Source organism: Cryptomeria japonica, chromosome 7 (genome assembly GCF_030272615.1).
Source record: "Cryptomeria japonica chromosome 7, Sugi_1.0, whole genome shotgun sequence".
Taxonomy (NCBI): Eukaryota; Viridiplantae; Streptophyta; class Pinopsida; order Cupressales; family Cupressaceae; genus Cryptomeria; species Cryptomeria japonica.
This window is the reverse complement of record NC_081411.1, coordinates 649,866,432-649,885,455: the sequence shown is the minus strand read 5'-3', so window position 1 is coordinate 649,885,455 and position 19,024 is coordinate 649,866,432.

Below are 19,024 nucleotides of genomic sequence, written 5' to 3'. Positions count from 1 at the left end.
TTATTAGACAACTGATTCACCCCCCCTCTCAGTTGTCTTCGAGACCTAACAATTGGTATCAGAGCCTAGTCTTCTTTTGCAGAAGTTTAACAACTTGAGGAGATCCAATGTCTACTAATTATTTCAGGAAGGACATTCCTAAACTTGATGGAACCAACTATGGGATATGGAAGATCAGGATGGAGACACATCTGAATTGCATTGGTAAAGACATCTGGGGAGTCACAAAGAATGGTTATACTACTGCTATAGCTAGTCAAACTGTTCCAACTACCTTAGCTAAAGATGAGGAGAATGATTGCAAAGCAAGAGAAGCACTTTTGAGCACATTATCAGATCAACAAATCATGGGATTATCAGATAGGTCTACTGCTAAAGCTATTTGGGATCATTTGGAAACACTAAATGAAGGAGATTCCACAGTCAAGACTGCAAAACTTGAAAGCTTCCGATTCAAGTATGAACATCTGAAAATGGAAGAAGATGAAAGAATTTTTGCTTTTATGGAAAGAGCAAATGAAATTGTTTTGGGTATTAAATGTTGTGGAGGAACCCTAAGTGAGGATGAAATTGTTTCAAAAATCTTAAGAGGTTTGCCACCGGCATATAAAATGAAGGTTACTGCTATAAATGAGTTGAGAACAATGCCTAATACATCAATAACTAGGGATACATTGATTGGAAAACTTTCAGCCTTTGAAATTGAGGAATTTGGTCTTGTTGCTACTATAAAGACAAATTTGACCTTTAAAGCATCAACATCATCTGCTCCATCATTTGACAAATCAGACTGGAAAGCCTTTTATGCAAGAGAACTTGAAGAAACTAGGAAGGAGAATGAAGAGCTTGAAGAACTTGAAGCACTATTTGCAAGGAAAATGCCAAAAGGTCCAGTTGGAAGCAAGTATGAAGGTAAAGCACCCTTTAAATTTTTTAACTGCAATAAAATTGGTCATATGGCTTCGAGATGCCTTGATAGACATACTAGACTAAGAGAAGAAGCTAGAAGAACATACAAGCCTAATCCTGAATATCAGAGATACAGATTTAAGAAGAACAAAGACAAATCTTGTTACATTGCTGATGAAGGTGTGACTGATGATTCTGAAGAGGATCCAGCAGACAATGGATGGGTTTTTGTTGCTATAACAGAAGATCAACCGGCACCTACTGCTCAACCAGTAGAACAAGCCCTAGCAGCTAAAGTTGAAGTAAAGGATGAATGGATCATTGATTCAAGATGCTCACATCATATGACAGGAGACAAAGGTAAATTCTTGAACTTTCAAGAATACAATGGAGGTTTAGTAAGATTTGGAGATGACAAAGCCTGTTCAATCAAAGGTAAGGGTCAATATCTCTTGATGGTAAGCATAACACTGACAATGTCTACTATGTTGAAGGATTAAAGCATAATCTTTTAAGTGTTGGTCAATTAGTTGAGAAGGGATTTCGGATACAATTTAAAAATGGAAAATGCAAAATCATGAATAGAACTGGTTTGGAAATTGCAACCGGTAATCAGACTAGAGGTAACATCTTTCATTTGAATAACAATGAAAAGGCATGCTTGATTGCACATATAGATGAAAGTTGGTTATGACATAAGAGACTATGTCATGTAAACTTTGATTGCATGGTGAAAATCAGTACTTCTAAGGCAGTTAGAGATCTACCTAGAATTGTGAAACCTCAGAATATAATTTGTAAGGAATGTCAATTTGGAAAATAAGTTAGAGCTAGTTTCAAAAGTATTCCAAAAGAATCCAATAATGCTTTTGATTTGATTCACACTGATTTATGTGGTCCAGCAAGAACTAAAAGCTTACAAGGTGATAGATATTTCATGCTAATTATTGATGATTATTCTAGAATGTGTTGGGTTACTTTTCTCAAAGAAAAATCAGAAGCACTTGGAAAGTTCAAACTGTTCAAAGCAATGGTTGAGAATGAAACGGGTAAGAAAATCAAATTAAGGAGGAGAATTCACATTTAAGGACTTTAATACATTTTGTGAAGTGAATGGAATCAGAAGACAGTTATCAGCACCTCGGACACCACAATAGAATGGAGTTGTTGAAAGGAAAAACAAAACTATCTTGGATGTAGCAAGAAGTATGTTATCTGAAGCAAATCTACCACATGTGTATTGGAGAGAAGCAGTTAGCACTGCTGTCTATACATTCAACAAAGTTCACATCAAAGGTGAAACCGGTAAGACGCCTCATGAACTATGGTTTGGTAATACTTCTACTCTTAAGTATTTCAGAATTTTTGGAAGTAAATGTTATATTAGAAGAGATAAGTATATTGACAAATTTGATCCTAGAAGTGATGAAGGAATATTTCTTGGTTATTCATCTAAGAGCAAGGCATATAGATGTTTTAATAAGAGTTTGCAGAAAATTGTTGAGAGTACAAATGTAAAGATTGATGAACAATTCAGAGGAACTTCAAGGTATATAGACTCTGAACCAGCAACAGAAATTGTGACAAATGAACCTACACTAAATCCACCGGTACAGAATGAAGATCCAGTTACCCCAGTACCATCAGAGGATTCCATAGTAATTGAAGAACAACAACAAACTAAGACACCCTGGTATGTAAGATTGAATCATTCTGAAGATCAAATAATTGGAAGCAAATTTAAAGGAGTTATGACACGAGGAAGATTGACAAATGAAGAGGTATGTCTTATTTCTCAAATTGAACCATCATCTATCAATGAGGCATGTGAAGATAAATTTTGGATTAAAGCTATGGAAGAAGAATTAGGACAAATTGAGAAAAATAATACTTGGACATTAGTTCCCCGGCCTAAAGATAAAAATGTAATTGGAACCAAATGGGTATTTAGAAACAAACTTAATGAAGATGGTAAGGTTGTTAGAAATAAAGCAAGACTAGTGTGTAAGGGATATTCTCTAGAAAGAAGGAGTTGATTACAATGAAACCTTTGCACCAGTAGTTAGAATTGAGGCAGTCAGATTATTCTTGGCTTTTGCAGCTCACAAGGACTACAAAGTTTATCAAATGGATATTAAATGTGCATTTTTGAATGGAGATCTTGAAGAGGAAGTATATATTGAACAACCTGATGAATTCTGTCTGATAGATGACAATGATATGGTTTGTAGGTTAAGAAAAGCTCTGTATGGATTGAAACAAGCCCCAAGAGCTTGGTATGCAAGGTTGGATAAGTATCTTTTAAAGATTGGTTTTACTAAAGGAAATGTAGACAACAATTTATATTACAAAATAACTAATGATGACATCTTGATTATAGAAGTATTCGTTGATGATATAATCTTTGGAGGAGAAGATGGATTATGTAAGGAATTTTCTATCAAACTGCAGCAAGAATTTGAAATGTCTATGATTGGAGAAATAAAATTCTTTTTAGGATTGCAGATTTCACAGACTGATAAAGGTATATTTTTGAGTCAATCCAAGTACTTGAAAGAATTACTAAAGAAATTTGGGATGGAGAACTCTAAACCGGTAAGCACACTTATGACTACAAATGACAAATTATCTCAAAGGGATGAATCTACACCTGTTAATCCAACTAGATACAAATCTATGATAGGAGGTCTACTGTATTTGACACAAACTAGGCCTGATATTATGAATGCAGTATGTATTGTTTCTAGATTTCAAAGTAATCCTAAGGAAAATCATGAATCGACAGTAAAAAGGATTTTCCGGTACTTACAAGGCACTGCAAATCTTGGATTATGGTATCCTAGAGATAAAATTTTTGATCTATGTGCATACACAGATGCAAATTGGGCAGAAGATGTGGATGATAGAAAAAGCACCACTGGAGGAGCATTCTTTCTTGGAAAGAGATTAGTTTCTTGGTTGAATAAGAAACAGAGTTGTACATCTTTATCAATCGCAGAATCAGAATATGTTGCAGCAACAACTAATTGTACACAGGTACTATGGCTTAAGCAAATGTTAAAAGACATAAAGGTAAAATGCAAAGAACCTATTACTATATATTGTGATAACACTGCAGCAATTGATATATCTAAGAATCCGGTATTACATTCTAAAACAAAACATGTTTCTATCAAACTGAATTTTCTAAGAGAAAAAGTTGAAGAAAAGGAGATAAAATTGGTTTATGTGAATACTAAAGAACAGCTTGCAGATATTTTCACAAAACCTTTGCCTAAGGAGACTTTTGAATATCTCAGAGATCAACTTGGAGTCATACCACTACCGGTAAACTTAGACAATTTATGATTGTCATCAACTGGCAGAATTGAAAGACAAATCTTTTACTCTGGTCTTTGATGAGGAAGCTACTTCTCAGGGGGAGTAGTTGGTATATTGAATTGATTGGTATTTTGTATATGAACTTGATTTTTGTAATTTTGGCATTTGATGTCAAAGGGGGAGAGATATCTATGGAAAAACACATTATCTTTTGAGGAGAGATTGGTATTTAAAAAAAGTTTTGGAAAACACGTGTTGCTCCCAGGGGGAGAAATTGTTTAGAGGAGATTGTTGGTTTTTGGTATTTGGCATTTCTATTTTGACACTTTGATGGTTTTTCCATCTTGTGTTGCCATCAATGCCAAAGGAGGAGATTGTGGGTATTTTGGTATGGTTTTGTCATTGATGTCAACACCTACTGAAACACTAGCACTTTGGAGATTCTAGCAACATTCACCGGCAAGCAAGTAACTATTGCACAGTTACTGGTATATGGTTCACCGGCAGGATATAATGTTCATCGGCACTTGGAATGATATGGAAGACACTTGGTAATGTTGAAGACATCGTGTGGACACTTTGTTTTGAAGAATTAATCATTGGTATATTCATATTTGCATATTTGCTTTTACCAGCAAATAGGTCCAGGGTTATCTAGGGTTACACCGGTAGGCTTATCTTTTCTAGATCAGCATGGCACGCTATGGAGATGATTTATTATTGTTGTAAATGCATTAAGCCGACATGTTCAATCGGTTATTGCATCGGATATCATATTGTTTGTAAAATGTTTTTATTGTAATATCTTGTAGAGCCAACCTACTACAATTGGTCTTAGGGTATGGTATAAATGTAAGATCTTATTTGTAAGATCGAATGTGGGAATGCGAAAAAGATTGTGAGAAGGTATATTTGAGATTAAGCAGAGGTATGCACGAAGACATCATTTGAAGGTGAAGTTAGGTTTTTGTAGAAGCATATCAACATTACACCGGTATTGAATCCAGCATATGAAGATGCTATTTTGTACAGTACATTCTTATTGGATTTAACCATCCAACTGTAGTCAATGTGACTCCCATTTGTGATTGAGCAGTGAGCTCTAGGCTGTTGGCCTTTCTGCATGTGCAGACCCCATTTATGTACACTTACTATCTGCAGTAGTATCATCTGATTGTGGGTAAGGTTTCCCACCGTGGTTTTTCCCCTTACAAGGTTTCCACATACAAATATTGGTGTTGTGTTGTGGATGACTTTATGTTTATGTTTCATGCATTAATCTTTACCAATATAGCAATTTACTGTTAACACTATCTACTGGCATACTTAATTGGTTTACCGGTATTAAGCATTAAGTTGGTTAATTGGTTTTTGGTTTGAATTTATTAGACAATTGATTCACACCCCCCCCCCCCCCTTCTCAGTTGTCTCTGGGACCTAACAGAAACTCGTTGGAAAATGGCTGATAACTCAGACTTATACTTGAAATTCTCTTGAAATCTTCTTTCAACCTGCAAAACTCTTAAAAATTCTCTCAAAATGTCCTTTGCCTGCATAAAACCTTTTAGAAACTCTCTCCACTTACTCTCAAAAGTTCAAACTTCAAATGAAGAATGAAGAAGGTATTTGTATTAGAGTTCGAATTCTCAATTAGAAACTCAGAAATCTCTTTAAAATTTGTTTCTATTTAGCTCTCAGTCCTTCGAATTTGGAAAGAAAGTTTCCAATTTGATCTTTAGTTGACTTGTCATCTCTATCAAGTTTGAACTCTTCATCTTAGCTCAACAATGCAAGTTTCTAAATCCATTTCCAGTTATGGCTTGAACTTGATCTGCAATATTCTCTTTTTTTTAAAAAAACTTTCTAATTCTTTCTTAGTTCGAACTTGGATGGTGAATCTTTGCTGACATCACTTCTTCTCTTCCATTTTAGCAAGTACCCTTGACTGATTTTGTTCTCCAAACTTGGGCGGACTTTGCTTGAGTTAGTTTCCACTTCAACTAGGATAGGGTGGACTTTCCTTGAGTTAGGAACCATGCTGTGCTGATGTAGGACAGACTTTGTAGCACTTAGTAACTTCAAGTTGCAAGGTAGGGCGGACTTTGATGATGTGCTGCACCATTACTCCTCTTGGGCAGACTTTGCTCAAGTCATGACCCATCACCTTCATGATGTGATGTCTTCTAGGGTGGATTTTGCTTAGTCTATGCACCATCACCTTGCAGATTGGGTGGACTTAGAGAGACTTAGGCACCAAAATTCATGTCTTTGGGTGGACTTTGCTGAGTTCATGCCCCTTGACTTGGCCATATTTCTTCATCCTCAAGGTAAACTTCACTTGATTCTTTTTTCAACACCTCCAAGGCGGATTGGACTTGTGTCACGTACCTTGTAATCACTTCCCTAGGGCGGACTTCATAGAAGTTGGGAAACATATGCAGGTTAGGTGGATTTGGAGGGAACCATGGCCATGCCGATGTAGGGCGGACTTAGACACATTTGCTCCATTTTCTTGTTCTTCCCAAGGTGGACTTGGTTGATTTTGTGCACCTCATTTTACTTGTTCACACCATCTCCAAGGTAGACTTTGTTTGACTCAAAATCTTCATAAATTGTGCAATTTTTCTCAGATTTGCTTGAAATTTGAAATTCATACATCTTTTATCCATTGAATTCCTCAAGATCCCTAAAATCTAGGAAATTGGCTTTTTTGATCAAAACTTGAATTTTGGAGGAATTTGACGATTGTTTTTAGTGCATCTCAGTGCCAACAGTGCAAACCCTAGATCCCCTTCCAAAAATAGAAAAAGAAAGCATCCCTAAAAAATAGGAAAAACTTTCTAAAAATAGCCATTTCGGGGATCATGCTTAAAGTGCCAAAAACGAAACTTCCTAAAAAATAGGAAAATGCAAAAAACAAACTTTCCAAAAATAGAAAGTTCTCCAAATCCACTCAAATCAATTGCGATCTTCGTCCTTTGGCCTTTCTAGGCACTCTGACGGTGTCTAGACTCTATTCTGACCATTTATTGCACAAACTGACTCATGACTTTCAAAATTTAGACCATTCAAAACTGACAAACTTTGGCAATATTGATGCCGGAAGGTCACAAGGCTCTAACAAAAACCCTATAAAGCAAGAAAAAGGGAGGGTCCCCATTTGCAATGGGGCGATGTGTGAAAAAGGTCACAACAGGTCCATACTTGCAATCCTTGTTCCTGACATGATCCAAGGTAATAGGTAAAACAACCCGCTCAACCATAGAACATAATCCTCAACATCTTTCCTCATGATGTCCCATAAGTGAAGTAGACCAATCCCTAACAAAGGGCTGGTATAGAATATGCCAACAAAACCATCTCTAAAATCTAAATCACCTCTCCAATCTCGAGTCATTATCTCACAACTGAAAACTTCACCTAGGTCTCAAATCATCACTCCACATCCACTAAAAATGAAGAGATGGATATCTCTCATAGTATTACCATCATCAACTATCCATCCAACTTTGAATGATCTTATAGGGACGTGAAAAATGGCCATCATGGGTGCATAGATAAATTTGCCAATCCATACTAGGTTGCTGATATAAATCAGAACTGCACTATGTGTTGTGCCTCGCACAACACACCCCCCCCCCATTCTTGATGGGGACCCCCATTGTTGCCCTTCTGCTATTTGGAGCCAAAGAGTGTAAAGACAAATTTGCAGGATGAGATTGCGCATTTTTGTCACGAAGCCTGAAGTCACTTGGGGATTAACTAAGCAAACCCCCATGTCGCATTACCTTTGCAAATGTCAACCTGAAGCCGAGCCAAGTTGAGATGGAAACATCACACTATTTTGCTTCTAATCCCAATTTCACTTGCAGGAGGGGCGAATATACCCTAGTTCGAGCATTTCTATCAAAATGGCCGAATTCCATAAACACGCGATTTTAACGTTCAAAGCGAAGTTCGGCATTTTGATTAACTCTAAGCCGAAAATATTCAAAATGTCCAAGTCGCACAAAAGGGGCTCGTTTGCTCGAGACAACTAAAAGAAAAAGTTGCGCAAAAAGCCCCATCAACCTGAAATTCATAAGAGGGGTGTTTAAACTAGAGAAAAGGAAAATCGCACAGAACCTCTTATATGGCCGAAAATGTAAAATCGTAGGGCAACTTGGTGGAAAATAGCGGGTCTCAGCTTAAATGCTCGAAATAAGCCCTAGAGATGGCACGATAACCCTTCTTTATTACCATGCATCGATAGTCTTTCATTCTTCTCGGAAGGCCGAAATTAGTATACAATTCACAAAATCGGCTCATAAGCTGAAAGGGGGGAATGGAATTCCAAATCACGCCATCTTCCCATTTTAGCCGAAAGTCTAAATCATACAAAGGGTCTTCAAAGGCCGAAAATGAAGTGAAGAAGTAAGAAATTCGACCAAGTCAAAAATGCCCAACAAAATCGCGCACAGGCCCTCATTTGGCCGAGTTTAGGAAAGACATGTTAAATCGTGAGGTACAATCAAAACTGCCCATTTGGAGGAAAGCATCCGAAGTTTCATATGGTAAAACCAAAAATCGTGCAGGTAAGGTCGAATGCTTGAATTCGCTTTCACATCATTTTTAAACATAAAAAAATTGAATGCTATAAAGAGATTGCGCAAATCATCTGAGAGTGTCGAATTGCGTAGGAAGCCCGAGTTTAACATCAGGGTGAAAGGCGATTAGAAAAAGTTGCACATTTTTACCAAAGTGGTCGATGTTTTTTATTAAATATAAAGGTTTGAAATTAGATGCCACAAGGTAAAAATTGCTCATCTTAATTAAGAGGCCCGAAAATTTAGAGTTTGGCAAAAGATCTATTTTTTTTTTGCAAGAGGCCAAAGTTGCGCGTTTAGTTGAAAATGGCCGAGTTTTAACCAAGGGGTAAGCAAGGCGTTTAAGCTTAGTGAGAAGGCTTTGAGTGTAAAATAAAGTTTGCTCATTTAGTTTGAAATGGGTGATTTTTATTACAAAGGCAGAGATCTAAAACTTGAAATATAAAATTCGCACAAAAGGACTAAATTGCTAGACCAAAATCGCTCTCTAAGACAATTCTCGCAAAGTGCAAGTTCGCTCGAAGTTTGGGGGGGAATTATATCTTTTTAAAGAGAAAATTAAAGTCGCCATTCAGATCTTCAAACCCTAATTTCGCAAGGGACATTTGAAAGTTAAATATATTTGTTAAAATAATTTATTTATTTTTTCAAAAATGATTAATCCAAGTTAAAATTGATTGCTTGTAGGATGACGTCGAGAAGAGCTAAAGCGAAAACCTAACGCAGCTTGAAGACCTGATCACAATCAAAGCTAGGAAAGCAAAGATGCAGAGCGCAAGATGAAAACACAAAGCATGGGGAAGCATGCCATCACTACGGACCACAAAGTTGAAGTCCACCAGCCAGACAGGAGACAAAGAACACACATAATGCTACCAAATATGCATTCTCAAAAGGATACACAGCTGGATTTAATTCCAGAAATTCAGTTTTTGAAAATTGAACTTGTTTAATGTAAACAATTGCCTGTGGGCCCTACCTAATGTATTCAAAAGAAAGGGACATAGACCAGTTATGTTCAACTACTGGATTGACTAGATTAAAGCCAAACAGTTGTAGGTAGTTGGAAATGTGGTTGGGGGGATAACTGAGAATTGAGTAGGCATGGGTTAAAGCTGCCAGGCTTCTAGAAGGCAGATCAGGACTATTGGATGCAGTCGATGCTTGCCATTGATTTAAATTGTAAAATCTATAAAAGGTAGAGGCCTTTGTCTTGTAAATTGTTAGATTTTTAGACAGTTAGATTGTTTAATTTTAGTTAGATAGTTAGAGTTTTTGTAGAAGGTTAGATTTTAGGAATAGTATAGAAATGCTGCAGAAATTGTTGTAATAACAGCTGAAATCAATATATGGACATTGATTTGGTGTTTATCATCTTGGTTTTAGTCTGTTTGCATGGTTTCCTTCAGCAGTTTAGATAGATCGTTTTGGTGTGCAGTTATTTGATGGATTCAGGTTTATACCATTGGGGATATACTGATTGTGTATCCCTATGTATGGTTAGTTTGAGCCTTTAAAATTGTGTATTAGTTCAATTACAAGTGTTCATTTGAGCTACGCTAGAATTGGGTGCTTAGGCATGCACCTGCAGTCTGAAAATCTTCTAAGTCCCCTTGAAGATTGCACCGTTCTTGTGAGGTTGTGAGTGATTCTGACCAAGCAGAGATTGGTTATGTTGAATCCGTCTACCTGCATACCTTTCTTGTTAATTGTAGGTCTCCTAAACCCTTCTCCTTTGCTTTTATTCCCCAGCTTTAGAAATGCAGCATGTTAGGATGTAGACCCGCCTATTGCAAAATGTAAGGCCCCTTGTGCTCCTAGCAAAGCACATTGACCGTTGAGTTATCCTGCAATCAATAACTGACACTTGGAACCTCAAGGCTGTCCCCTTTGATCAACTAAAACAACATTAGGGATTTCGTTATTTCAAGAGAGGATAGGACAGTCAGCAAGTAAATTCTATTCCGCGTTGGCCGGATATAGTTGTAGCAATACGACTTTAGCCACGTCAACAAAATTGGTGATAGGAGGCCCCCCCTATCAAGTTCCTTGCAAAAAGTTAGTCTATTAGGCCAATTTAAATGTTATATTTGGGATATGCAAGATCCCTGTTAAAACAAAAAAACCCAAAAAATCAGAAATTCAGAAAATAAAAAAATTTCTGAGGCAATGTCGGGTCAACCGCTTCATGAAGACTGTCTACAGCCTGACATTTTCCAATTCTAGCAAAGGCTGAGTCTGCAGCTATATCCCAAGTAGTTATCCGAGTTCACATCAGCAGGTCACTATAGAATTCATGTCACAATGAAGCACGAAGAGTTGAACTGGTTGACATTTATGTCAAGGGTTGAGCTAGCACTGCAAGGACATATATTTTTTTGGGATATCCCCAAGTCAGAGGAGTTCAAACAGACCGATATCCCCAATCCTTCATCAAGCATTGATGAGTTTACATGATTTAAGGACCAGATTGAGAACCAGTTTGGTCTCGAAGAAGAATTATGCTTGGAGAGCGTGTTGTCACCTTGGTGGTGCAGAATTCATCGCACCCCACATTCGGAGTTCACCTGCTCATTATGCATGAAGGCAGTTAATCAAGTCAAAGCCCAATATGGATTGCCAGAAGAACCAGAGGAGAGCATCACCAACAAAGTGTGGAGTGCCTACCTTGCTGCAGATGAGTACAAAAGATGGCAAAATCAATGCAGTGCCACACTCTCCGATGATGTTAAGATAGAGTTGCCAAGTGTTGAGCAAGGTGAATCAATTAATTGCACTATGCCAACAAATGATTTTGTTGTCCTTGTGCGAAAAGAAGACATGATAGAGGATGACTGTGGTGTCCCTATACTTGATGAAGCCAGGGAGGAAGATGACAATCAAGTGCACTCCGTAGATCAGGCCCAGGCTGAAGAGCAGCTTGCAACACCCCCACCAATGGACGATGCAATCCAGGAGCCAGTTGAAGACATTTTTGAGGATCAATCAATCGAAGAGTCCTTGTTGTTTGAAGATATGCTGATAGAGGTGCATAAGGCTGCATGGTTCATGCAACTTGAAGATGCACCAATAGATGATGCATTCCACTTGCTTGAGTTCGAGTTCGAGACTTCTTTTTAGTTTGTACCAGTCGATGAAGAATCTGATGCTGATTTGCATGAGCTGGATGCAAGTGGGATGCTGCACCACCAGTTGCGACCTCCTGAGGTTGCTGAGGATCTCCTACCACACAACACCTCGCATGACTTAGATACGCACCAGGTTGTTTCTTTCTCTCTTGCTGTTGACTCTAAAAATTTTCCGTTTAATTTTATATATGTCGGGAAAGCAACCTGTAAATGGATAAACAACAAACCTAATGAACTTCCCCAATTGCTAATATTGCCCGAGGTCTTGGTTAAACCCGAGAGTGGCCAACTGAAAGTTTTCTTTTCAGAATTCAAAGACAAGTCAGTCAAACTTAGGACTATCCCCACTGCCTTGTTAATGCTGCATGTATTGCAAAATCATCTCGGGCCGGGAATGCATGCATATAGTCCACATCTTGTACAGTCAGTCTCTTCTTGTATATAGTTAGTTTAGTTTTTTTTTTCTGTTTTAGAGTAGTTTATTTTTTGTTCTTAGCTTAGTTTTCCCATTTTCCACTTTAGTTTAGTTTGCTTGGTCGTAGTGTAGGTGTCCTTTTAGAAGGGGTTGTCTCCTTGTCGTTTTTGTAGGGGTATGTCTCCTTCGCATGGCATTGGTGTACGAAGTCAGGATGTTTTCTAGTCTATTTCTTGTATGCCGACTTGTTAATGTGTCTTTTGTACACGACCAAACACAGAATAAAATACCTAGAGGTATCTTATCCTCTCTTGAATAAAGCTCCTTGAATGTTGAAGATTTAGCAAAAGGATCAATCGGAGCGACTCCAAGTTTCTGTATGTAGGTTCTCTACTTGTGGAGAAGCACTAGTGGTCGTTGTGTTTGCTATTTTACAAGGGGCCTTACGTACTTTCTAAGAAAGCTTGTTCTTGCAATTACTTTTCAATGAGGAAATTGGATTCTCCTAATATTAATTGATATTTCAAAAAAGGCAAAAGATAAGGGGTTTAAGAAGGCGATGCTAAACTAGGCCTAGGAATGACTAATTGATAGTAAAACTCAACCAATTTCAGTATTGCCAAAAGATTACAACTCTACTGGAATTGGTGGATTCTTCTTAGGGGATTCAATGATTTTCGAATCATCAATGGAATAGATACTATCAATAAGATACATATCAATATCTCCAATAATGATTGAACTCTTAAACAATTTCAATATCTCCAGTTGACCACACAAGGCGTGCTTACAATTAGTAAGGAGCTAGTGGTTTGGACTATGAGTTTTACCAAAGATCAAACACAACATTCGCCCTTCAATCTAATTCTAAAATTTAAGTACTATCTCTATTAAGAGTGATTCAAGAAGATAAACAACCATGAAAAAAGCCACAAGGATTGCAATAAAACACCATAACTTCAATATTTCATTGATCTCATAGCAAAATATAACAACAATTGTTCAACTTTCTCTCTTCACTGCTTCTTTCTCTGTTGCTAACAATCTTACTCTCTTTTTCTCCCTTTTTTCTAACTCCTTAAAATGAATTAAGTGAGGGCTTATATAGCACTCTCAAATACAATGAACGACACGGATCTAAAGAAGATCAAAGGCTGAGATCTTGACACCTAAACCCTAATTAGGGTTTGTTATAAAAGTGACCCTATTTAGATAAGTATTATCATCTCATAGCCAATAGAAATTGGCACAAATAACAAGGAAACATAGCTCAATAGGAATTTAATTGCCATATCATTTCATAACAACTTTTCATCTAGAATTTTGTTCCCTTTTCTATGTTCTTTTTTGGCATATTCAATGAATCTGGATGTAATCCCCTCGATCTCAGCAATGGGAATCTCATGCAGGTTCTTCATCCGCTCTTCCAAGTGAAGGACTTGATCAAAATCTGCAAGAAGGGTCATCTCCCATCCATGCTCTAGTTCTTTTGTTTTCTCGATCAGGAACATAGTAGTGTACATCTGATCTCGCTGCTTTTCTGTGATCATGTTCTCCTCTTTGCAAAAAATAATCTTGATCCTGTCTTACAATTCTTGGACATCCACATCTGTTTTGATCTCTAACCTTTTGTCAAGGATTGTACATAATACATCAAACACCTTATCCTGAATAGGATGGATAGTGCCCTCAACTCGGCTGCATCTACTATTGATGTCTTCGAATAGAACTTCCTTCATTTGGAGAAAAGTTGACCACTATAGAAGATTATGGGTTCCTCCATCTATTATCTTCTCTTGTGCTAAAACCTACCTTGACGTCCTTCTTACCACTTGTAATATAGGGATGACAATGTCTCTATTGTGAGTGAATGCATCTACAGTTATCAATAGATTATGAATGATCTCAAGGACTTGGATAGCCCTGTTGATTGTCTTCATCATTCTTGTTATAAACTCCATGGCTACCCTATAGGATTCATTAATGCATGAACTCATGAGTTGGGCTAAGTTCTTCATCTTTTCTGCCTTATTTATTGACTCAGGAGGTAGTGAATGCAAGGGTGATATTGCTGGATCCTGTCGCCTTATTGGTTGATTAAGGTGGCTAAAATAATTCCTCCAAGCGTTAACCTCCTTTTCTAACCTCTTATTCTTCTCCATTTCTTCCTTAAGTTTATCATTAACTGCTCTTACTGAATCAGTCACTTCTTCCATGGCTTGCTCGGAGGTAAGTGGACCAAGATCAAATGTCTCTAGATCATATTCTTCTGCCATATTTTCATCCTCATACTTGTCCACTACTGGTGTAGCTACCTGTATCTTCCTGGATCTTGCATCATCTCTAACTACCTTTGACATCTTTGTAGCCTTCTTCTTTTCGATTTCTTCCTGAGAGTTTCCTATGAGACTTTCCAAATCAAATACTTGTTCTTCCTCTTCAACTACCACTACCCTCATTAGTCTTTCTTTCAGCCAATCCGGAATGGAAGACTTTCTTTCCCTTACCTGTATTTCTTCATGCAGAGGTCTCTCGTCTCTGAAAGGAGATGTTGCTTCATCATCATTCTTTTCTTCTTGTTGCTCATTAGCACCAACTTGGAGAGGAAGAGACTGACTTGATGAGTGCTGAGGTGTTTGCCCTTTGCCTTGTTTATCATTCTGCACTGTGGATTCCATAGACTCATCTACTTCATATACTACCTCTCTTTGATCCTCTCCTTGACTTATCTCCTTTTCATGTCTAGAAGAAGTACTCAATGGATGATCAAGATTCACCTTTTGTTTCTTCTTGGATGGTTCTTTCTTCTCAGGCCCTTCCTTTTTCTTCGACCCCTTGGAATGAGAAGTATTCTCACTCACACTTGCTTCTCCTTCTTCTGTTCTTGCTTCTAGGGTGAATGTTATGGCTATATTCCGCTCCTTCAATTTTTGATGCTATACGTCCACCCATCTGCGAGTGCAATTTAAAACTGGGTCCATCAATTCTCTTAGGTCGGCAACTTCTTGCTCATTCCAATCTATCTTCACTTCTTTAGCTTCCTTCACATAGGATGATTGGAGATATCTACTACTGTCTTGTGCTTGATCGGCTACTCTATAAACTTTACATTTCTTAATAAGATCCAAGGGTAATCTAGAATGCATCTTTCTTTTCACCTCCACATCATCTTGAACATTCATCCAGAAGTCCTCTACTTGAAACTCATGTCTGTACTTCTTCCCAATTGTCTCTTCCATATGACCATGGGGATCAAAATTCTCTCTTGAGGAAAAGGATGTGAATGAATACAGAGATAGTTCCTTTTCTGCATCTTCAGCTGCTTGAGAATTAGGACACACTTCAATTGAATTTCCCAGTGAAATAGATACGGGAATACCATTTCCATTCTTATGTCTTGATGCTTTAGCACAAGTTGCCAACTGTCTAGTCACTTCAAGTAATATTATTTTGTCTATAGGATATCTTGGCAACATATAGGGAGGTGAAGAACATCCATGGACCCTGATGTAGGTGAATTTTGGGAATTGAATGAACCATGCACCATGTTTCTTCATGAGCTCCTGTGCTTCTAGAGACAGTCGATGGTGAATCCCTCCTTGCAATGTCCTAGTGATATACATTGTGAAGGTGTCATTGATTAGTTTGTAGTAATTTTTAGGCGGATGATGCACTTGAGCATAAGAATCACATACTCTTATCTCTTCTGTCCCTCTCCCAAAAATTCCTCTATGTGTAGCCCTGCATACTCAAAACTTCTGACTAAAGAATATATAACATATGAACTCATGTGGAATGACTTAGTAGAGACTAGCCTCCTCAACTGCACATCTAGGTTGTTGCTAATAATTCTGGCCCTATTGAATATTCCTTTTCCTTGGACGATCACTTGAATAAAGAAGAACATCCACTTGTCAAAGAAGAAGCCCTGAGAGGCACCTATAACCCAATTGAGCATGGTTATCAAATCTCTGAATTCCTTTTGGAAATCAATTTTGTGTGGCGTATTAGGTATCTTGTTCAAGTGAGGCCTACTCTTGAGTAACCAATTCTTATTAATGAAGTTCAGACAAGTATCAAGATCATCTTCGTAGATAGACCTAGCTCCTTCTAAGCTCTTGTAGATCATATCTCTCGGCTCTGGGAGATGAAAAGCTGCACTTATAGCTTCTTCTGAAAGATAGGCTAGGACAGTTTCATATTTGGCTACGATTGCCCTTGACTGTGAATCATAGTGCCTGGCACATTCGATCATCAGCTCATGACATTTGACTATGGGAGGGAAGCCTGCGGCCTTGATGATGCCACTCTCAATTATCTTCTTGGCTGTGGGTGATGGCTTGCCGATGTAGGGTGCTTCTCGAAACTTCTTCATATTGAAGTTCCCTAAGTTGGTGTCTCCAATATTGCTCCATTTGGACACAATCCTTGTCTCCAAATCATCATTCTTTTGATCTTCTTTGATGAGAGCCTGCCGGGTAGTGGATCCACTCGCCTTGGGGGTCACCATTTGCTACCTACAAAAAAGAGGCTTAAGTTAGGTTTAAGTATAGAACCTTAGCTAGGTGACTTGAGGTTTCTTAAAGAAACAATTAAAATATGAAAATGAAATGATAAAACCTTTAAAATCATGAATTTTCAAACTTGACATCACCTAGAAATCAAACTAGATTATTGAAGACCTAACCTTAAGAAGGTTGATATAGAAACTCGAATCATATCTTCAATACCTTGTCAAAAAATCAGATTGTACACCTTACCTTTGACTTCTAATTATCAACTTGAAAAGATGGATAATAAATGGAGATTGCTGCTGGATTTGCCTTCCTTCCAAGTGGTATTCAAAGGGTTTCAAAGGTTTCAGGTCTGCACTTCAGGTTTTCCTTTGCGGATTCAGTCCTTAACCAGCCTTCATGGATCAGAAATCCGCCTACCTGCTGCAATCTGCTCTTCCACTTCTGCTCCTCTAATTCGCTTAGAAAAAAAAAATATGAATGAATGATTAATGCTTGTCAAATCTACTTACCTTTATATGGCAATTTCATCATTTTCCCAAGAGGCTGACTTCTTAAATAAACAAATAAAATTTAAAAAATCACCTCCAAGGTGGCCGACCTAGCAATAAGGCTAAAAATATATAATTGGGCGGCAAAGAGTGAATTTTTGAATTTTAAGGCCCAAAGATCAATTTAACATATTTGACAAGTGTTTAACCAAGGCGGATTTGCATTACTTATCCAAATGAGGTTTAATTATCAATTTATGAGAGGGGAAATGTGTCTTGAAGGCGACTTTGCTTGTGAGTCTCTTGAAGAGGCATAGGCAAGCCTAGGAGATATTGATGTTTCTTTAATGTTTGCCACTTTTCTCCATTATTTTATTATTTCACCATCTTGATCCTTAACCTTTAATGTTCTTGCCATTATGTACTTTGCCTTCAACCAAGATGAAAAATGGGGATTTCTAAGGACTTTTGCCCTGGACCCTTTGGAAGGGTCAGGAGCGATTTCTATGACTAGGCCCAAATTGCATCACTTCTTTACTCCGAATTGCTCCCCAAGGTAAGCATATGCTAGTCTTAGCTCTTCCAAAGCCTAGAGATTCATTTTTTAGCCTCCATTATGAGTGAATTATGTGATCTTGAGAATTTTGCTCTGGACCCTTTGGAAGGGTCAGGAGCGAAATTCATTCCTTAGCTCAAAATCCTTACTTCTTGAACTCATAACCTACTCGAATACATTCCTATGGCAATCTTTAAGTCCAATTCACCTTCATTTCCTTCACTTCAATTCATCTTGCAAGGTGAAAATACATCACTCCACCTTCAACTATGCCATAGGAATCAATGTTTTGGCTTCACACAAGGAGAAAATAGGTGATTTGAGGAATTTTTCTCTAGACCCTTTGGAAGGGTCAAGAGCGAAATTCATTCTTTGCTTGTTTTCTCTTACTTAGCTCCATTCTTCACATCTTGTTTTCCTTTCACTCTCCCTTTTGGATCCCTCTCTCACAAAGACAACACTTACTTGACCTCAAAATGACTTGAAAGGAGAATTTCGCTAAAAATCATGGCCATGGACAAGACCTATTTAGGATTTCGCTTTGGACCCTTTGGAAGGGTCAGGAGTGAAATCCTTGTTCTAGCTCAAAATCTTGATCATTGGTGGCCACAAGCCATTCAAATGCATGCCTAGGGGTCTCTCCAAGTTCAATCCACCCTGATCCACACTTGGCTTGACACAAAATGGAAGGAAAAGAGAGATTTTGGGAATTTCACTCTGGACCCTTTGGAAGGGTCAGGAGCGAAATTCTTGTTTTGAGCTCATTTCTTCATTTTTTCAACTCCAATCCACCTCAAAAGGCAAGGACACATCATCTCACTTCCATCCATGCCATAAAAACCAAGGATTTGACCTTCTCCAAGGGAAAAATAGGTGTTTGCAAGAATTTCGGCTGGACCCTTTGGAAGGGTTAGGAGCGAAATTCAAGGTTTAGGCTTGATTCTTCATTCCCTTCACCCTCATTCACTTCCTAAGGCAAAAACAACGTGTTGATTTACTCCCAAATACACCCAAGGAACTTAGATCTTGGTCCAAACAAGGAAGAAATAGGTGTCTTCTTGGAATTTCGCTCTGGACCCTTTGGAAGGGTCAGGAGCGAAATTC